This window comes from Vombatus ursinus, unplaced genomic scaffold (genome assembly GCF_900497805.2).
Source record: "Vombatus ursinus unplaced genomic scaffold, bare-nosed wombat genome assembly UNPS02015066.1, whole genome shotgun sequence".
Classification (NCBI taxonomy): Eukaryota; Metazoa; Chordata; class Mammalia; order Diprotodontia; family Vombatidae; genus Vombatus; species Vombatus ursinus.
The window spans coordinates 1,113,371-1,131,971 of NW_020954844.1; the positions used below are offsets into that span (position 1 = coordinate 1,113,371).

The following is an 18,601-nucleotide window of genomic DNA, read 5'->3' on the forward strand; positions in this document are numbered from 1 at the left end:
ATGTGGTGGAGTAAGGCAGGTATTATTGGGGCAGATGAGCCCAGGAGCAGCTGGTGAGAAGAATATAATTCAGTCATTCATTCAGTCAGTCAATAAACACTTATTATCTGTGTCAGGACCAGTACCAAGTGCTGGGGATACAAATAGGAAAAATAAAGAGTTTGTGCCCTCAAGGAGTTTAAAATCTAAGGGGGGAAAGAAAACACACAAAGAGAAGCTTAAGATGGGGAGGAGGGAAGGAAGAGAAGGACCAAGAGAGGAAGGATGGTGGAAAGGTCCCAAGGACTGATGCAATTTGGGGTGCTGGGAACCTTGAAATGTACCCTTGTACAGGTCGGGTCTGCCTCAAAAGAATTTGGCCACTCAAGCCTTCTTTCAGTTAGAGTAGTGAGGTTTTATTATAAGACCAGTTGGGGGGATTAGATTCTGAGAATCTGTGCAGTTTAATGGGGGTAAGATTGGTACTTTTATATAGAAAAAGACTGTGGGAAGGTCTGGATGGGATTAAGGAGTGGCAAGTAGTCTGAGGTGGGCCAGGTTCAGATAATGAAAGGAGTTAAGTGGTAGGGCCACAATGAAAGGACAGTTAAAAGGATTATTGAGTATCTAGGTAGAAATGTGTGGGAAAGTTCAGGGGCAAAGAGTGGTCTTTTCCTTTTAGGTGTCCAGGTCCCATCCCCCATCAGGACTGCAGGCTGGTGGGAAATGAAGAGATTGTTGACTTAGAATCTATCTTAAATGAAGGTTAGTGGAGAAGGCCCCAGGGGCAGAGGTCGCTGCTATGGTATGAGTATGGTCTTGCAGGACAATGGGGTTCCTGGGGGCATCATGAAGAAGTCCAAAGAACTTATGCTGGGTTGAAAATTGTTAATCAACAAGTATTTATTAGGTGTCTACTATGTGCCACACACAAACATACACACACACACACACCCACACCTCCACACAAATACACCCACATTCTGTTATTGTTCAGTCTTTCAGGTGTGATTGACTCCTTCTGACCCCCTATGGACCACAGCATGCAAGGCCCTTCTCTCCTCTATTGTCTTTTGAAGTGTGTTCAAGTTCATGTTCATTGTTTCCATGATAGCATCTATCTCATCCTCTGCTGTCTCCTTTTCTTTTTGCCTTCAATCTTTCCCGACATCAGGGTCTTTGCCACTGACTCTCATCTTCTCATTATGTGGCCAAAGTATTTAAGCTTCAGCTTCAGCATTTCACCCTCCAGTGAATAGCCTGAATTGATTTTTTTAAGTATTGACTGATTTGGCCTCTTACAGTCCAAGGGACTCTCAAAAGTCTTCTCCAGCACCACAATTCAAAAGTGTGGATTCAACGGGTCTGGGAAAATGTTATTTCTCCCTTTCTTTCAAGACAAGTGATATGGAAATTAAGGTCTCTTTGACCAAGATTTGAGCGACCTAAGTCACATACCCCAGGACCCTCATTTTAATATAGCTCACCTTCCTGTGTTATCCAGTCAGAGTTGATTGTCACCCTTCAGGAATACCTACTCTTTGAAAAGTGTATGAATTGTGAGTTGTCTTTGGTCTAAGAGAGACATCCAAATGACCATCCTTTTCTTAATAATGTGTTAGTCTTGTTAATAAAATGATTAAATTATTCAGAAGCTGTGTCTCTTGAAATTATTTTAATTTCCACACAAATTAGGAAACTGATCTTCCCTTGTACTCTGTAAACAGAGAGTTTGCCATTTATTTGTAGTCAGGAGAGTAATAAAAATATTGTATGTATATATATATATGTGTATAAGTATGTATGTGTATATATACACACATATACACATACACATATATGTATGTGTGTAATATTAATGAGGGGAAAGTTGAGTTGTGGCAGGGCATCTCTAAAGGATTTCGAAGACTCAGGCCAACTCCAAGCCAGTTAGAAAGATTTATTGTGGTTTTGAGGTTTCATGCTCTGGTGAGTGGCTAAGTTCCTTAGATGAATTAGCAACTTCTGTAAGACAAGACAGAAGATTTTATAGAGTATATGATGCTGATTACATAATCAAAATTTACATAAAATCAAGTAATATGATTAACATTAAAAAAGCAGGAGGGGTTTGTTAAGGGATTAGGTAACAGGGAGGAGTCCCAGCCTCAGTAGAACTGTGCATGTGGTTACCTACAATTCGTACAGAAAAACCCAAAGAGGGGGATGTATGCATGATAATGATATTATAATAAACCTCTCTACAGCTTATGTTCACTCTAGGTCAGTTCTTTACTATTACTTCGAAGGTGCTATCTTAGGGGGGGCCCCTTCTATGGTTTGGTGGTCAAGCATCCTACTTTACATCCTGGTGGTGTTGCCTTCTGATTGGCTAGTTATTGTGGTCCTGTTTGGTCAAGATGTATCACGTGATTGTGGTTGAGTGTATGAACACACCTGTATCTGTGGGAAATATGTGAATTGGATCTGGGGGCAGGAGCTAGCTAGCAGATTGAGTCTGGGGGCCATGGCTAGCTGGGGGAAATGCCTAGCTAGAGGCAGTGGCTAATTATTCAATGAGGCCTATGACTGAGTTTGGGGGCCTGTGTTGTGGTTACAGCCAGATTGTGTGGTCAAATCCATACATGCCTGCTATTCAGTGGCACCCATAACAAAGTTAGAATATTGGGGCTGGGGGCAGCTCTATTAGGATTCCCTCAATATAACTACATTATTATAAATTGGCATTTAAATAGCACCTGTAAGTGCTTGCAAAATTCATTACATAGGCTATTTCATCTGAGTCTATGGAGTAGGTGCCAAAGATATTATTACCCTCTTGTAACAAATGAGGAAACTGATGCTCAGAGTGGGGTAAATGTTTTTCCTATGGTCACAGGATTAGTAAACGTTTAAGATGGGATTCTAGCACTCTAACTACTATACCACACTACGGCTTCTCTTTTCTATATTTTGAATAGTCAGAATTTCCTTCTAGGAAACTAACCATATTCCCTAGTCCCATTGCTTCCCATTATGATCAAAGCTATATATTTGTATGAGGGTTGGCTCAGTTTCTGGGTCTGGTTTGTGGTCACAGAACAGACAGAAGAAAGCTAAAATGGCTTGTAAGAAGCAAGGTTGCAACCTCAGGCCCCTTAGCTTGGCAGGTCTTATAAACAGGGCTAAATCCCACAATGTCAGAGTTAGGAGGTACCTCAAAAGTCATCTAGTCCAACCTGTGGCTGAATAAGGACACTCACTAAAATCTACCTCTTGTCTTGGCATTGGGAAGACTCCCAAGATAACACATTCCATTTTTGACCAGCTAATTATTAGGATTTTTTTAAAAAATGGAAACCCAAATGTGCTTCTCTGCTATTTCTACTCATTGGTCTCAGTTTTGTTACCTCAGGCCAAGGAGAAAACTCAATCAACAAACCAAATAGGTCAAATCCCTCTTCTCCAGTCCTTCAAATACTAAAAGACATCTGAAACCCATGGGCTGTAACCTTCAATGTGTATCTCAGAAGCCTCTCACATAGAGATAGTACTTGAACAATTTGCTTTAATGCTGCCTCCTCCTAAGCACATAGTTACCCAAATGAAATGAATTAGCCACAGGTTTTGGTGGCATCCTGGCTCACATAGATTCTGATTTGAGGACACAGGTTTGAATTCTGTCTCTGCCACACACTCCCTGTGTCCTGTTAGACATATCCTTTATTCCAAGTAACTCATTTTCCTCATCTGTAAAAGGGGGCCAGATGACCATAAAGGTCTCTTTCAGCTCAAAATCTATGTCCTATGATCTCAGTGCAGGCTTTGAGCCTTCTAGGATCTGCATACAATTTCACATGCAGGTAGCCCCATATTTTTAAGGCCCAGGGTCTCTAACCTGAAGTCTTCCCTTCTTAATGTCTCTTCATTAATTGAGCAAACACTTATTTAGAGCTCACTATGTGTCTACCATTGCGCATTCTCTTGGTTAATTATTTCATATTTATCCTATCAATAACTTGTTTGTACATAGTTGTTTGCATGTGATTTCTCTCATGAGAGTGTGAACTCCTCCAGGGCAGGGACTGTCTTTTGCCTTTCTTTCTATCCTCAGTGGTTAGCACAGTGCCTGGAACATAGTAGGCACTTCTTAAATGATGATCGACTACTAGGTTCTGGGGATTCAAAGACAAAATTGAAGTGGTCCCTGTCTTCAAGGAATTTATATTCTGTTGGTAGAAACAACATGTGCACCAATAAGTAAATAAAAAAGTAACTATAATATAATTTTGGATGGGGCCCTAGCAACTGGCAATACTATAATAATAATAGCTAGCATTCACTTTAAGGTTTACAAAATGCTTTAAAAATATTATCTCATTTGATTTCCAAGACAACCCTGGGATGTAGGTGCTATTATTATTCCTATTTTACAGATGAGGACACTGAGGCAAATGGAGTTAAGTGGCTTGTACAGGGTCACACAGATAGTTAGTTTCTGAGGCCAAATTTGAATTCAGGAAGATGAGTCATTCACAGTTTGGTTCACAGTTTTTCAAATAACATTGCTGTTACTATATGCAATATTTTCTTGACTCTGCTCGTTTCACTCTTCATTATTGCATGCAAGCCTTTCCATGTTTTTTTGAAATCAACCAGCTCATCATGTCTCACAGCACAGTATTATTCCATCACAATCATATACCACAACTTGTTTAGCCATTCTGCAATTGATGGGCATCCCCTCAGTTTTCAGTTCTTTGCCACCCCAAAGAAAGCTGTTATAAATATTTATTTAAATATTAAGTTCTTTTCCTTTTTCCCTTGATCACCTTGGGAAACAGACTTAATAGTGATATTGATGGATTGAAGGGTACACACAGTTTTATAACTCTTTGGGTAAACAAGTTAGATTTTCTAAGAGGTGGAAGTGAAGACCAAGAGGATTCCAGGCATGAGGGGCAGAATGTACAAAGGAATAGAGATAGGAGATGAAATATATAGAACAGATAACGGGCAGGATAGTTGAATGTGTAAAGGAGAGTTCTATGCAATAGTCTGGGAAGGAGGAGGTTGGGGTTAGATTGTGAAGGGCTTTAAATTATAGAAAAGTTTATTTTACCCTTGAGGCAAGTAGGAACTACTGGGGCTTCTAAAGCATGGGAGTGACCTGTGATTTTGGAAGATTAATTTGGCAGCTGCAGAGCAGATGGAGGGGTGAAAGGAGAGGCTAGAGGTCAGGAGACCAATTCTGAGGCTATTCCATAAAAATATCAGAACCATTTGCTTAATAATAGCCTCTACAGAGCATGGATCTGGAAGGCACTTACTCAGCATTATGTTGGTTTCAACTATAGCTAGGTCCCACTTAGTGTGAATAATGAACCATATTAAATGGTTGCATGTATTTGAATTTGCCCTATTTGAAGCTACTCTTATGTAAAGTATGCTAATGAGTTCTAGCCCAATGGATGTATGTAGTATGAATTCAAATAATGTGATCACTTCATGGGTTCATATGTCCTTTTACAAAGCTTGTCTAGTATGTCTCAGAATTCAGGGAGGAAAGAGAAGTGGTAGCTTAGCATCTTTCACCATGGTCTGGGCATCCCTAGCAGCCTGTCCTTCAGGGCCCTAGAAAGCTCATTCTAAGCAGAAAGGTTCTTTAGATTGTAAACTCCTTGAGGGCAGGAATTATTTTTACTTTTATATCCCCAGCACCTAGTACAGTGCCTGGCATGTAGTCGATATTTAATAAATGCTTTTAACTTGAGTGACTTGTCCAAGGAAGTGGTAGAATAGGGTTTGGAACTTATCTCCTCTGACTCCAACTCCAATACCCTTCCCACAGTACAACAACCATGATTCCAATGAAGATCTTTTCCTCAACACCAGGGCTCTTCATATTAACAAGCCAGTTACCTTCAAAGTCAAAGTGCTGTCCAGTGCTGAAATAGGACTTGAGTTACATTCTGGTTTTGTGGGAGTTGAGGGGGTGTGTAGGCCTCTGGAAGTCTCTCTACAACCTCCCCTAATTACTTTTTTATAGGAATTGTTTTTGGTATCCTATTAATATAAAAACCCTCTAAAGTGTCTTATGTTTGAATCTGACCATCCATTCCACAAAAGTTTGGCTCTCTGAGATCATTTGCTTGACAATTGTTTTTGGCCTGTTTCAAAGGGCCCTTTCACAATTTGGGTTACTTTTCCTTTGCCATGCATTGCTACTAAGTGGAACCCTTTGCAAATGTCAAACCTATTATCTGACTAGGGAAGGAAGGCTTTTAAATGATTTTTTTTGGTATATCCTCCTACACTCCTCAGTAATAGGTCCTTATGTGGATGTGGCCTTTTTTTTTTTTTAACAAGATCTCCTCTAGTAAAGTCAAATTATCTACTGCAAGACCTGTTGGGAAGGGATGAGAGCCTGAGCTTTTGAATCACTTGTTTCCTTGGTTATGGACCCACATGACAATCTTGCATCCCTCACCTCACAAAATGCTGGGTTATATTGTAGATGGGATAAAAGGCCCTTCCAGTGATGGGGTTGGGGATGAAACAGAAACAAAGGATGGAGAAGTGAATGAACTCCATCCTTTACTCGTTATGAACTTAAATGTTAGCAAACAGGAATAGTTTACTATACAAAGAAGAAGAGAAAGGATGATTGTGTTTAGAACTGTATAACTATCATTTATAGTTTTAAAAGTATATCTGAAATTTTACATGATTGTAAGTGTATGTATGTAATTGTATGTCCTGTCCCTTTTAAAATTTCCTCTGCTCAGGGGCAGGTAGATGGCAAGTGGATAGAGCACCAGCCCTGGAATCAGGAGGACCTGACTTCAAATCTGGCCTCAGACACTTGACACTTACTAGCTGTGTGACCCTGGGCAAGTCACTTAACCCCATTACCTAGCCAAAATTTTTTTTCCCCTGCTCTATTCTACATTTTTTGAATACTTCATTGATTCTCTTTTCTTCTTCATCTTTTTTTTTTGCATTCTACCACAATAGAAATCCTCCCTTGCAATCAATATGAGTAATTAAGCAAAACAAATCAGCACCTTGGCTATGCCTATAGATCTACATCTCATTCTGTATCAGTAGTCAAGAGTTATTAACCTGGATCTATGAATTTATTTTTAAAAAATATTTTGATAAATATATTTTACCATAATTGGTTTCCTCTGTGATCTCATGTATTTAAAAACCACTATTTTGAGAAGATGGAAGGGAAGGGGAGGATGGAGGGAATAAGTATTTATATAGCACCTGCTATGTGCTGGGCATTATGCTAAATGCTTTACAAATATTAACTCTTTTGATTTTCACCACAGCCCTGCAATGCATGTATTACTATTCTCATCTTACAGTAGAGAAAACTGAGGTAAATAAAGGTTAAGTGATTTGCCCAGGATCACAAAGCTGGCTAGCATCTGAGGCTAGAGTTTAATTCAGGTCTTCCTGACTCCAAGCCCAGTACTTTTATGTACTGCACTACCTAAGTGCCTCTGAAGGGGTCCAGAGTCCCCACAAGACTGATTGCCAAAGGGGTCCATGACCCAAAAGGTTAAGAACCCCCACTCTAGTCCAACATCTCTCTTGCCAAGAGGTAAGAGGTGTGTTCCCTCACCAGTCTTCTGATACATGTTCTAATTGGTTATTGGACTGATCAGAGCTTTGAAGGCTTTCAAAGTTGTTTTCATTTACCATTATTGTGGTCATTATCTAAAGTGTTTTGGTTCTGCTCATATCACTCTAAGAGGTCATGAAAGTCTTGCTAGGTTTTTCTGAATGTCAAGTTCATTATATCCTACAACATAAAACTCTTGCATTCCATTCACATACCATCATTTGTTCAGCCATTCTCAATTGATGGATACGCACCTTATTTAACAGCACTTTGCTTCAACAAAAAATGCTGCTGTAACAGTTTTTTTGGGGTACATATAGGCATAAAAGGTATTTCTTTCCAATCTGTCTTTGACTTTTTAAGGGAATATGCTTCTTTGTTGCATTTCTGGGTCAAAGGGTATCCACAGTCTTGTGACTTTAAGTGGGGAAATGTATAGGTCCAATTACTTTCTAGCATGGTTAGACCAACTCATAGCCACCACAGTGCATATACCTATCTTCTCACAGCCCTTCCAACAACTGTTATTTTCCTCTGTTGCCAACTTTTCCAATCTGATGGGTATGCAATGGAACTTAAGAATTGTTTTAATTTGTTTCTCTTATTATTTGGAACATTTTTCAAACGGCTTATAGGATCACGGATTTAGAACTGGATGGACCCTTTGAGGCCAGTAACTCCACCCTTCTCATTTTATAGATGGAGAAATAGACTGAGCGAGGTTAAATGATTTACCTCAGGTCACATAGTCAGTAAAGGTCTGAAGCAGAATTTTCACCATCTTGTGACATCCACTGCATTCCCTTGCTGCTGTCCATAGCTTGCATTTCCTCTTTTGAAAAATGTAGGCTGTAGCTGTTAGTTTGTAAACAATTTAATAGGGCAGGTAGAACATACACGCAAGGAAAATTTTTGCTGCCTTTCAATAAACAATCACTCAAAAAGCATTTATTAAGCACCTGTTATATACCAAGCATTGTGCTAAGCACTGGGGACACAACTACAAAAGTGAAACAGTACCTGTCTTCAAAAAGCTTTTATTCTAATAGGGAGATTATAGATGAATAAATCCAGTTTCTTTGGGGAGGGCACTAACAAATGGGGGAATTAGGATAATAGAGCTCCATCTAGAAGGGGCCATCTTGTCAAGAGATCATAGATTTCAAACTGAAAGGGACATCTAGTCCAAATCCTCATTTTACATATGAAGAAATTGAGGCCCAGAGAGGGTAAATTATTTGCCCAAGGTCACATAGGAAGTAAGCATCACAGGTGAGATTTGAATCCAGATCCTCTTACTCCAAGTCAAAGCACATTAACAAGCATTTATTATGCACCTACCACATACCAGGTATTCTACTAAGCACCAGGGATACAAAGAAAGGCTAAATAGACCCTGCCCCCAAGGAACTCACAGTCTAATGAGGGAAACACTGTGAAATCAAGAAATATGCTGAGTAAATTGTTCTTTCTACTCTACCATAGTGGCTTCTCTCTCAAAGAAAGTGGTACTTAGCTGAGCATTTAGTAGTACTATTTAATACTATAAAATAATTAAATAATATATTTTAATAATTATTAAATAATTTAATAAAAATAATTACTAGCATTTATATAGTGCTATGTCCTAGGTACCATGTAACATGATAAAATAATACATAAAATGATAATAATAACAATAGCTAGCATTTTTATTGTATCTACTATGTGCCTGGCACTATGCTAAGTGCTGTCTTCCTAACTCCAGGCCCAGCTCCCTATCCACAGTTAGCTACCTAACTGCCTCTCATTGAAGGGAGCTAAAGGTTCCAAGAAACATAGGTGAGGAGGGAGCGTGTTCTAGGTTAGGGGGACAGTCTTTCCAAAGTCACAGAATTAGGAGACAGAGCATTGTGTTTGGAAAATGACTAGCAGGCCAGTTTGGCTAGAGTGCAGCTTTCATGACTGTGTAATCAGTCTGGAAAAAATAGGCCGGAACCAGATTATTAAGGGCTTTAAATGGTAAATGGAGGACTTTTAATTTTGTCCTAGAGAGAATGGAGAGCCACTGATGCTTCTTGAGCCGGAGAATGACTTGGTCAAAGCAATCTGCCAACTCCCCATTGACTGTAGAAGAAAGTTATAATAATTTTGCCTCTCATTCAAAAGTCTCTAGGAGTGGGATGACTTTTAATTTTGCCTCTCATTCAAAAGTCTCTAGGAGAGGGATGACTTTTTGCCACAGGCCATGGAATTTATAGATAACAACAACAATAACAACAACAAAAACCACTTCTAGTCCTTCAGTAGAAACAACAGGTCTAGGTCCAGTGTCTAGGTCTAGGTCCAATGAGCAAGAAGAACTGGTTAAAATAGGGAGCTACCAGCTGGGGCCCACTTGCTCTCCCACAGCAGCCAGCCACAAGCCAAGCCAGGGTGTAGTACACAGCCTGACCCTATTTTGTTCTCCCTACTCCCTGACCCACAGTCACTTCCCCAGAAGTGCTATTCCTGGGTCTCTCCCCATAGGGTTTAGTGTCTCAACTTAACCAGCTGATTTTAGGGCAAGTTTCCTGCTACCTACCCTGAGTATAGTTTGTAATAGCCCAGGTGCAAAACTGCTAATTGTGTCTCTCTTTGTTGTTGCTCAGTTGTGTCTGACTCTGTTACCCCATTTGGGGTTTTCTTGGCAAAGATCCTGGAGTGGTTTACCATTTCCTTCTCCAGCTCATCTTACAGATGAGGAAACTGAGGCAAATGGGGTCAGTAACTTGCCCAGGGTCACACAGCTTATAAGTGTCTGAGGCTGAATTTGAACTTGTGTTCCTGGTGCTCTATCCACTGAGCCACCTAGCTTCCCTTTGTCTCTCCTTGACCCCTGTCCTTTCATCCCTGCAGTTCATCCAGTTACCGTCCTTCCACTCTCTTTCTCTGTTTCTTTTTTGGTGAGGCAATCAGAGTTAAGTGACTTGATCAGGGTCACACAGCTAGTAAGTGTTAAGTGTCTGAGGCTGGATTTGAACTCAGGTCCTGTTGACTCCAAGGCCAGAACTCTATTCACTGTGCCACCTAACTGCCCCTCTCTTTCCCTTTTTAATTAAAGGTGTTTCCATCCTAATCTTTCCCTTCTTCATTTCCTACTCTCTTCTCAAACCCTTCACAATCAGGCTTCTGTCCTCATTGCTCTCCTGAAATCTCTCTCAGTTAACCAACATCTTCCTAATGACCAAATTCCAATTTCTTTTCTCAGTCCTCACCCACCTCAACCTTTGCAGTTCCTGATATTATGGTGTAGGGGTGCTGGGCACCCCAAAATGCAAGGGTAAGGGCACTGGTCTGCCTTGAAAGAACTTGACCTCTCAAGCCTTCTTTCAGTCCTAGTGAGCTTATTAAAACACTGGTTGGGCTGGGTGAGATTCCTATGAGTGGCACATTTGATAGGTTCAAGACTGGTGTTTTTATAGTGAAAAAGATTGTGGGAAGATTTGGATGGGATTAAAGAGTGTCAAGTAGGCTAATTAAGTAATCAAGTTGGGCTAGGGTGGACCAGATGCCTTGGTGGAGGCACAGGTGACTGAAATGTATGGGAAAATTCAGGGGCTGGTTTGGAGGTAACAGAGAATGAAAGGTTGGGCTGGGTGGGGGCCACAATGAAAGGACAGTTGAAAGGATTATACTGGGATGAGCCAGATGTCTCAGGCAAATGCCAGGGCTCTGGGTTCCTGAAATTCATGGGAAAGTCCAAGGACAGGAGGTTCAGATTCCATACCCCATCACTGACACTGCTGATCACCCCTTCCTGTCAGATACTTTTCACTCTTTGGTTTTCCTCATATCTCATGAATCACTTCTTTTCTGTCTCTGCTGAGGCTTCCTCTTTGTCTTCCTGATCTCTTAATGTGGGTGTTTCCTAACCTTGGGCCTCTTCCCTTCTTCCTCTATGCTCTTTCCCTTGGCAATCTCCTTCATACCTATGGCTTCAGCTGATGTCACAAATGTAAATCTCTAAGCCTCATGTCTCTTTTGTGCTCCTCAATCACATTGTTGGCTGCTTTCAGGACATTCTCATGTGGATTTCCACCGGGCCTTGTTGCAGTGGAAAAAACAATTAATTTGGAGTCACATGATCCAATTTCAATTTGACTATGTTTCTTAATACCAATGTGACTTTGGGCAAAATATTTAACCTCTCTGGGCCTAATTATCCTCATTGTTAAAACAAAGGGATTGGACCAGTGGCTTCTAAGGTCCCTTTTCAGCTCTTAATTCATGACCCTGTGTACAGAACCCTGTTCATTTTCTTTACCCTTATACCAATTTCTGCTTCTGACTTCAGTGTGTGTGCATGTGTGTGTATGTGCGTGCATGTGCATATGTGCATGAATGCGTGTGTGTGTGTGTGTGTGTGTGTTTTCATTATTCATATCTTACTCAGGCCTAGTACACTTCCCTATACTCAGTGGTTGCTTAATAAAGGTTCATTGATGGATTCACTGTGTCTGGCACCAGCTTACCTTTATCTCTTTATTTCAACCATTCTTTCATACAATTGACACTCTAGCCAAATCTTGACTCTACAATTACCCAAACTCATTCTTGCCCTTTTATTCCCCCATGCCTATATTTGAGCTATCTTCTGTGATCAACCTCTCCCCCTTTATTTTATAGATGAGGAAACAGGCCCAAGGAGATGAAACAATTTCATAGGATACAGAGACTTAGAGTTGTAAGGGACCTCAGAGATATTTAATCAACATCATCCCACCTTATTTTACAGAAAAGGAAACTAGAGTCCAGGGAGATTCCCAGAGCCTCCTTAATGGATGACTTGACCAAATTCACCGTCCCCCGCCCCCCCCCCCCCCCCCCCCCCCCCGCCAATAAGCACCAGAGGCAGGACAAGCCCTTTGCCTCCAGGATCACAGCTCTTTCCACCAAACCATACTACCTCTCTTGCTGCTTGGATTATCTCTCTTCCCCAACCCCTCATTACTTTTTGACACGTGGAAATCTTTCCCAACTTTTAAGGCCTAGCTTAGGTCCTGTAGTTTTCTCATGAAGGTTTCCCAGAGCCTCCCCAATGGATGTACTCTCTCCCATCTTGGAATTCTGGTAGAAATTTGGGGCTGCTTTTATTTGTCTATTCATCAGCAAACATTTCATTCAGTCCCTCTGCACTGAACACTCCCGGGACTCTGCTAATGCTCATCCTGGTTATTATTGCAGTTACTTGGATACCTGAGCTCACAAAGCCTTTTCTTCCTCATCATTGTGTTCTGCACAATGCCAGAGTTCAGAATATGTTTGCTGCCTATTCAGAATAAAGACCGGTAACACAAAGTGGCCACTCATCTCCAGCTTCTGCTGATCCATTATAGGAGCATAAGATCTTTCTGGCAGAAAGGACCATATCATCTATTACAGGGGAGGGGGACCTGTGGCCTCCAGGCCACATATGGCCTTCTAGGTCCTTGGGTGTGGCCTTTTGTGGGAGTCCAAGTTTTACAGAACAAATCCTTTTATTAAGGGGATTTGTTCCGTGAAGTTTGGATTCATTCAAAGGGCCAGAGCCAGCCCTTGGACCAGGGGCTTCAGACTGCGAAGCCAGTACTAATTCTCTTGTGTTGTACTGTATCCTCCCATCAAGAGAGTTGGCCGGTCTGTGCTCCCTTATGTGACTGGGAAGGTCCATTCCATCCCAGAGTTGTTTGCTGGAGCAGCAGAGCGTAGGCTCAGCCTTCCCCCGCCTTTGCACCAACTGGAAGGAGTTTTGCATGCTAATATCCTTGTCTTTGACTGAGGCCGTCTGCAGAGTTCAAACGTCCTGGCCCTTGCTGTGCTCCTTCTGACAGCAGCAACAGAAGCTTGCCTCAGGTGGGGACTTGCACAGGCTGGATTGTGCAGGATCCAGCAGTGTCTGCAGCCAGGCTGACACAGATAAAGGCAGGCTACTTCAGGCTGCAAACCAGGACCAATGAGGTGGTAGGAAGGAAGCTTTGCCTTTTGTTCAGGGGCCAAAAGGTCTCGCTCTACAACCCTTCTGATACTGTTGGAAAGTTTGCCTTATTGTAGGGGGCATGCCTGTCAGTTATGGAACTTTCCTTAAGGGCTTTCTGTGTGCCCACAACATTCAGCACTGGTGGGGAGTTATCCTCCAATTTTCCTAAGGATCTTTCTTTTCATGGACCTGATTATTCCCTCCAAAGATGCAGGTCACACACAACACATGCCTATCTGTCTACCTTATGCAACCTTATGTCCATGCCTTTCTGTAATGGAGGTCCACCCAATGTGGCAGGGGGCCTTCCTTTATCTTTCCTGACATCAGGAAGAAACCAGTGGAACACTTGGGCTGTCTACAAGTTATCCTTAGTTTTTGACATACAACTGGCCTGTCTTGGTGTAGTAGATGGAGTGCTGGACTTGGAGTCAGTAAGAACTGGTTCAAACCTCTCCTCAGATATTTACTAACTATATGACCTTGAGGCAAACAATTTAATCACTTTGTGCTTCAGTTATTTTATGTGTAAAATGAGTGGGTTGGACTCCATGGTGAATAAGGTCCTTTCAGATCTAAACTTAGGATACCATGGTTTTTTTTTTTTTTGCTCAGATGTTTTTTGCTGACATTTTTCATACTATATCTCCTGGGCAATGCTTCATTTGTAATCTTGCAGCCTACTCATTTCCAATATGTGTTTCTCTGCTGGCCTTTGGGTGATCCTCAATTTCAATTCTTCAGAGACTAAAGTTATAGCCGTATAAGGAAGCAGGTGGTACAATGGAAAGAACACCGGCACGAGTGCCGGAAGACCTCCTGCTTCCTCTTACTACTTGTGTGGCTGTGGGCAAGTCATCTAATCCTCTAAGCCTCAGTTTCCTCATCAGTAAAATATGTTAATTATATTAGGTGACCTCTGAAATCCCTTACGACTCTAAAACTATGATCCTATGAGCATTCCAGCTGTGTATTCGTAAAAGTAATAACTGCAGTTTATATTTTTTTACCTTTTTTTAAAGTACTTCCCTCACAACTCTCTAGATGATGGTAACAATAGCAACAATGATGATGATGATGATGATGATGATGATGATGATGATGACAATTCACATTTCTGCATCATTTTGAGGTTACAGATTGCTTTCCCCATAGCAAGACTGGGAGATAAGCAATGAAATTATTGCCATCCTCACTTTATGGATGTGGAAATTGAGGGCTAGAAGGATTCAATGATTTGTTTAGGTCTCTAAGCCAGTAAGTATCAGCAGTTTTTTGAGCCCAAAGTTGAGTGTTCTTTCCAGTAAACAAAAAAGGGACTTCTGATCTTCTTGGCAAAAATTCCTGGCAGCCTGAGATGAACAAAGATTCAGGGTCGACCTTATCGATAAGTGGAATAAGCTACTTGCGCATGATTTGTGGCCATATATAAATGTTGCTTGCAAGAAAGGGAGGCCTCCTCTACCCTGATGTGATTCTTATCTAAACAAAATCAGTTAGTCTCAATAATGACACTATTAACTTTTAAACATAAGACATTTACTTAAACATAAAGCAAAAGCAAGAATAATTACTATACCATGGTTACTCAATAAAAACAACAACTCAGGACTAATCTGTGTATCGCAGTTAATCCATGAACTTTAGTCTCAGCATCCCCTAAACGCACACAGTGTTTGTTGAGGAAAGTAGATACATACTTACAAAAACATAACACGGAGACACACGATTGAAGACATTCTATGTACTCAGGTCAGCTCAAATCTCTGGATTGCTGGCCTTGATCTCTTTAGGAACAGTCTGCATTGCATAAAGCTGCTTCTCAGCCATCTGTTTCTTTTCAGGTCCTTACTAATCTCCTGCTGGGAAAATTTGCTTCTCTTCTCCCCATCAAACTGATGAAACACTAGTGAGTTCTTTTAACTCACAATCACCCTTTAGAGAGTACTGAGTGTTATGACATTATAATGACACACAGTTCCCTTAAACCAGAATTATAAAGCCTTCAGATTAATTCTCTGGGCAATACAGACAAGCCCAGACAATTCTTCACACAACAGGATTCCATGTCATCCAATAACACTCAACATTAGGTAACAGAAAAAAGAAAGCTCTCAGCAAAATTCTTTACTCTGGCCCTTTGGACAATGAAGACAAGTCTAGCCATTTATTCACTCAGTTGCATGCTACATTGACCAATTAGCTTCAAATCTCTTCTAAAAGCAAAGTAGATACAATCTTTCCTCTTCTAGATGGCAGTAGAGAGCAATCAGAATCTGATCACTTTCATTCCTGTGTAACTGTAGATAACTCTAAAGGGCAATAAACAGAATTTAGCTCTCTTCCATTGAGATTTAGCTTTTCTTTAGCCAAACAAAATCCTAGCACAGCAGCATGACATTTTTCATATATTAATTGCCTCCTAATATCTTCTTAATTCTGCTCCCTCTAGTTGGTCCTACCATCCCCCCACCACTTTTGGTTTATTCAACACCCCACCTGGTTCTTCAAGCTCCCAATGGATTAAATCAAAGTCTCCTGCTGCTCAGTGACTCATTTCTCTTATGAGATAAAACTCATGAAATCTAGCCTTCTGTTAGTTATGAAACCAAAAGTCCTTATTTAATCACCAGTCTCCAGTTATTTGATTTACCACTTTGTGAGCTGTAACTTCTCAACCTCCAAAAAGAGTCACATGCAAATGAGCTGAGGAAACACAATGCCCTGAAGCCTGTCATTTCTGTCCTCAAACAAATTCCCTTGGTTTTCTATTTGGTCATGCTAGCAATCTGTGTCTGTCACATTTTATCTGAAAACTGTTTCTTCACACTTGAATTTTTAGCAGTTTTTCATACACAAATGTTATTTTTCTGGCCTTTTTCACAATCTAACTATTCACATATAAAAGGACAGTTTCTTACATCCTCCACAAGTTGATTTAATGCTTTTTACTTATGCAAAAGTTTATTTTCAGTCTTTTTTCAATAACCAAAATGCTCACATATGAAAGGGGCAGTACCTGACATAAAGAACATCTGGCAGATGGTGTGTCTACTTTGCCTGCAGTACAGGCAGGATGCCAGGATCGCAGGACAGCTGGGTATTGCATTTCAGGGACTGGGGAGAATGGAGTGGGTGTCACACAGAGCGAGGGTTGAAAGTATGAGACTGGGTCAATATTCCAAAGAATCTAAGAGAAGATTCTTGAAAAAGAATATCATAAAAGGCATCCAGAAGAGAATCATCAAGGCAGGCTGGTCACGTGTGCAAGTTAGGGGAACCATTGTGGTGATATAAAGACTGGACTTACTGTCAGAAAGACATGGTTTTAAATCCCACCTGAGAAACCAGCTTGGTGACCCTGGGAAAATCACTTAACTTTTCACAGCCTTGGTTTCCTCATCTGTAAAATGAAGGGGAGGTGAACTCCATGACTTCTAGGGTCCTTTCCAGCTCTAAAGTTATGATCATATGAATCAAGAGCAGAAATGGAATCCAGGACAACATTAGGATGAGTCAAAATGGGTCAAAGAAATCATAGCAAGCAAGGAACTGAGAAACAATTGAAGAAAAGCTTGATGTGCCCCAAGGCTTACTTACTTACTAATGGGCCTAAAATGCCTCTTCCACATGACGGCTGTTTAAATATAAGAAGACAGCTATCATGTCCTCCCCAAGTTATCTCTTCCTCAGGCCAAACAGCCACTCTTCTTTCAATCCATCCTCCTATGGTATGAAGTGAAGGCTTTTTGTCATCCATCCTGTTAGCCCTCCCCAGATTCTCTCTTACTTGTTTACTTCCTTCAAACATGGTGCCCAAAATGGAACACCATGCTTTTTAAAAAAAAAAAATTTTTTAAGGCAATTGTGGTTAAGTGACTTGCCCAGGGTCAAAGAGCTAGTAAGTGTCAAGTGTTTGGTCTGAGACTGGACTTGAATTCAGGTGTTCCTGACTTCAGGGCCGGTGCTCTATCCACTGCACCATCTAGCTGCCCCGACACCACGCTTGAGATGTGGCCACACCATAGGAGAGCACGGCAGGACTGCTGTCCCTAGTCCTGGATACCATGTCTCTGTAAATGCAGCCTAAGATCCATTTGGTTTCTTTTGGCTGTTATGTCACACTGTTGGCCCATCATGTTTTAAAGCTTGATAAAATCCTCAATTTTTCTTTTTCTTCTTTTGTTGTTCCTTAAAGAGGGAATGTTGTCAATTCTGGAACCAGAAATCAGACCTCATGTTAAAGAAATCTCTCCTCTACCAGCCTGCCATGCTGCTGCTAATCACACTGTTAAACATACTTCCCTTTAAGTTGTTTGGTTGTCCCATATTAAAATGGGAATTTTCATTCTGCTAAGGGGAGGGAAAGAAAACAGCATTTATTAAGCATTTACCATGTGCCAAATACTACATTAAGTGCTTTACAAATATTATCTCATTTGATCCTCACAACAACCCTGGGAAATAGGTGCTATTATTAGCCCCATTTTACAAATGAGGAAACTGAGGCAGACAGTGGTTAAGTGACTTGCCCAGGGTCACACAGCTAGTAAGTATCTGAGGCTAGATTTGAATTCAGGTCTTCCTGGAGTTTTATCTACCGTGCCACCTGACTGTCTCTGGAGGTTGGAAGAAATAACACAGGACAGATATGGGCACACTTGAGTATGACCTACAGTAGCTTAAATCTGAGTCCTTTGTTCTGAGATGCCTGCAGAATCCCAATGGCTCTACCTTGCTATATCTTCTTCTGTCTGTCATTCATTGTTGTAGTTTGGCTCTTTTTAAAATTTCTCCTTTCACTTATTGCTGCTATGTTGCTAATTCCTTCCAAGTGGCACAGTAGATAGAGCTCTGGGTTTGGAACAAGAAAGACTCATCTTCCTAAGTTCAAATCTGGCCACAGACATTTACTAGTTGTGTGACCCCGGGCAAGTCACTTAACCCTGTTTGTCTCAGTTTCTTCTTCTGTAAAATGAGCTGGAGAAGGAAATGACAAAGCACTCCAGCATCTTTGTTAAGAAAACTCC

The 18,601-nt window shown here is 41.0% G+C and overlaps 1 pseudogene; it reads left to right on the plus strand.

The window, feature by feature from the left end:
- Positions 1–13,645, plus strand: part of LOC114031109 — a 72,532-nt pseudogene extending 58,887 nt beyond the window's left edge.
- Positions 13,646–18,601: the final 4,956 nt, after the last annotated feature.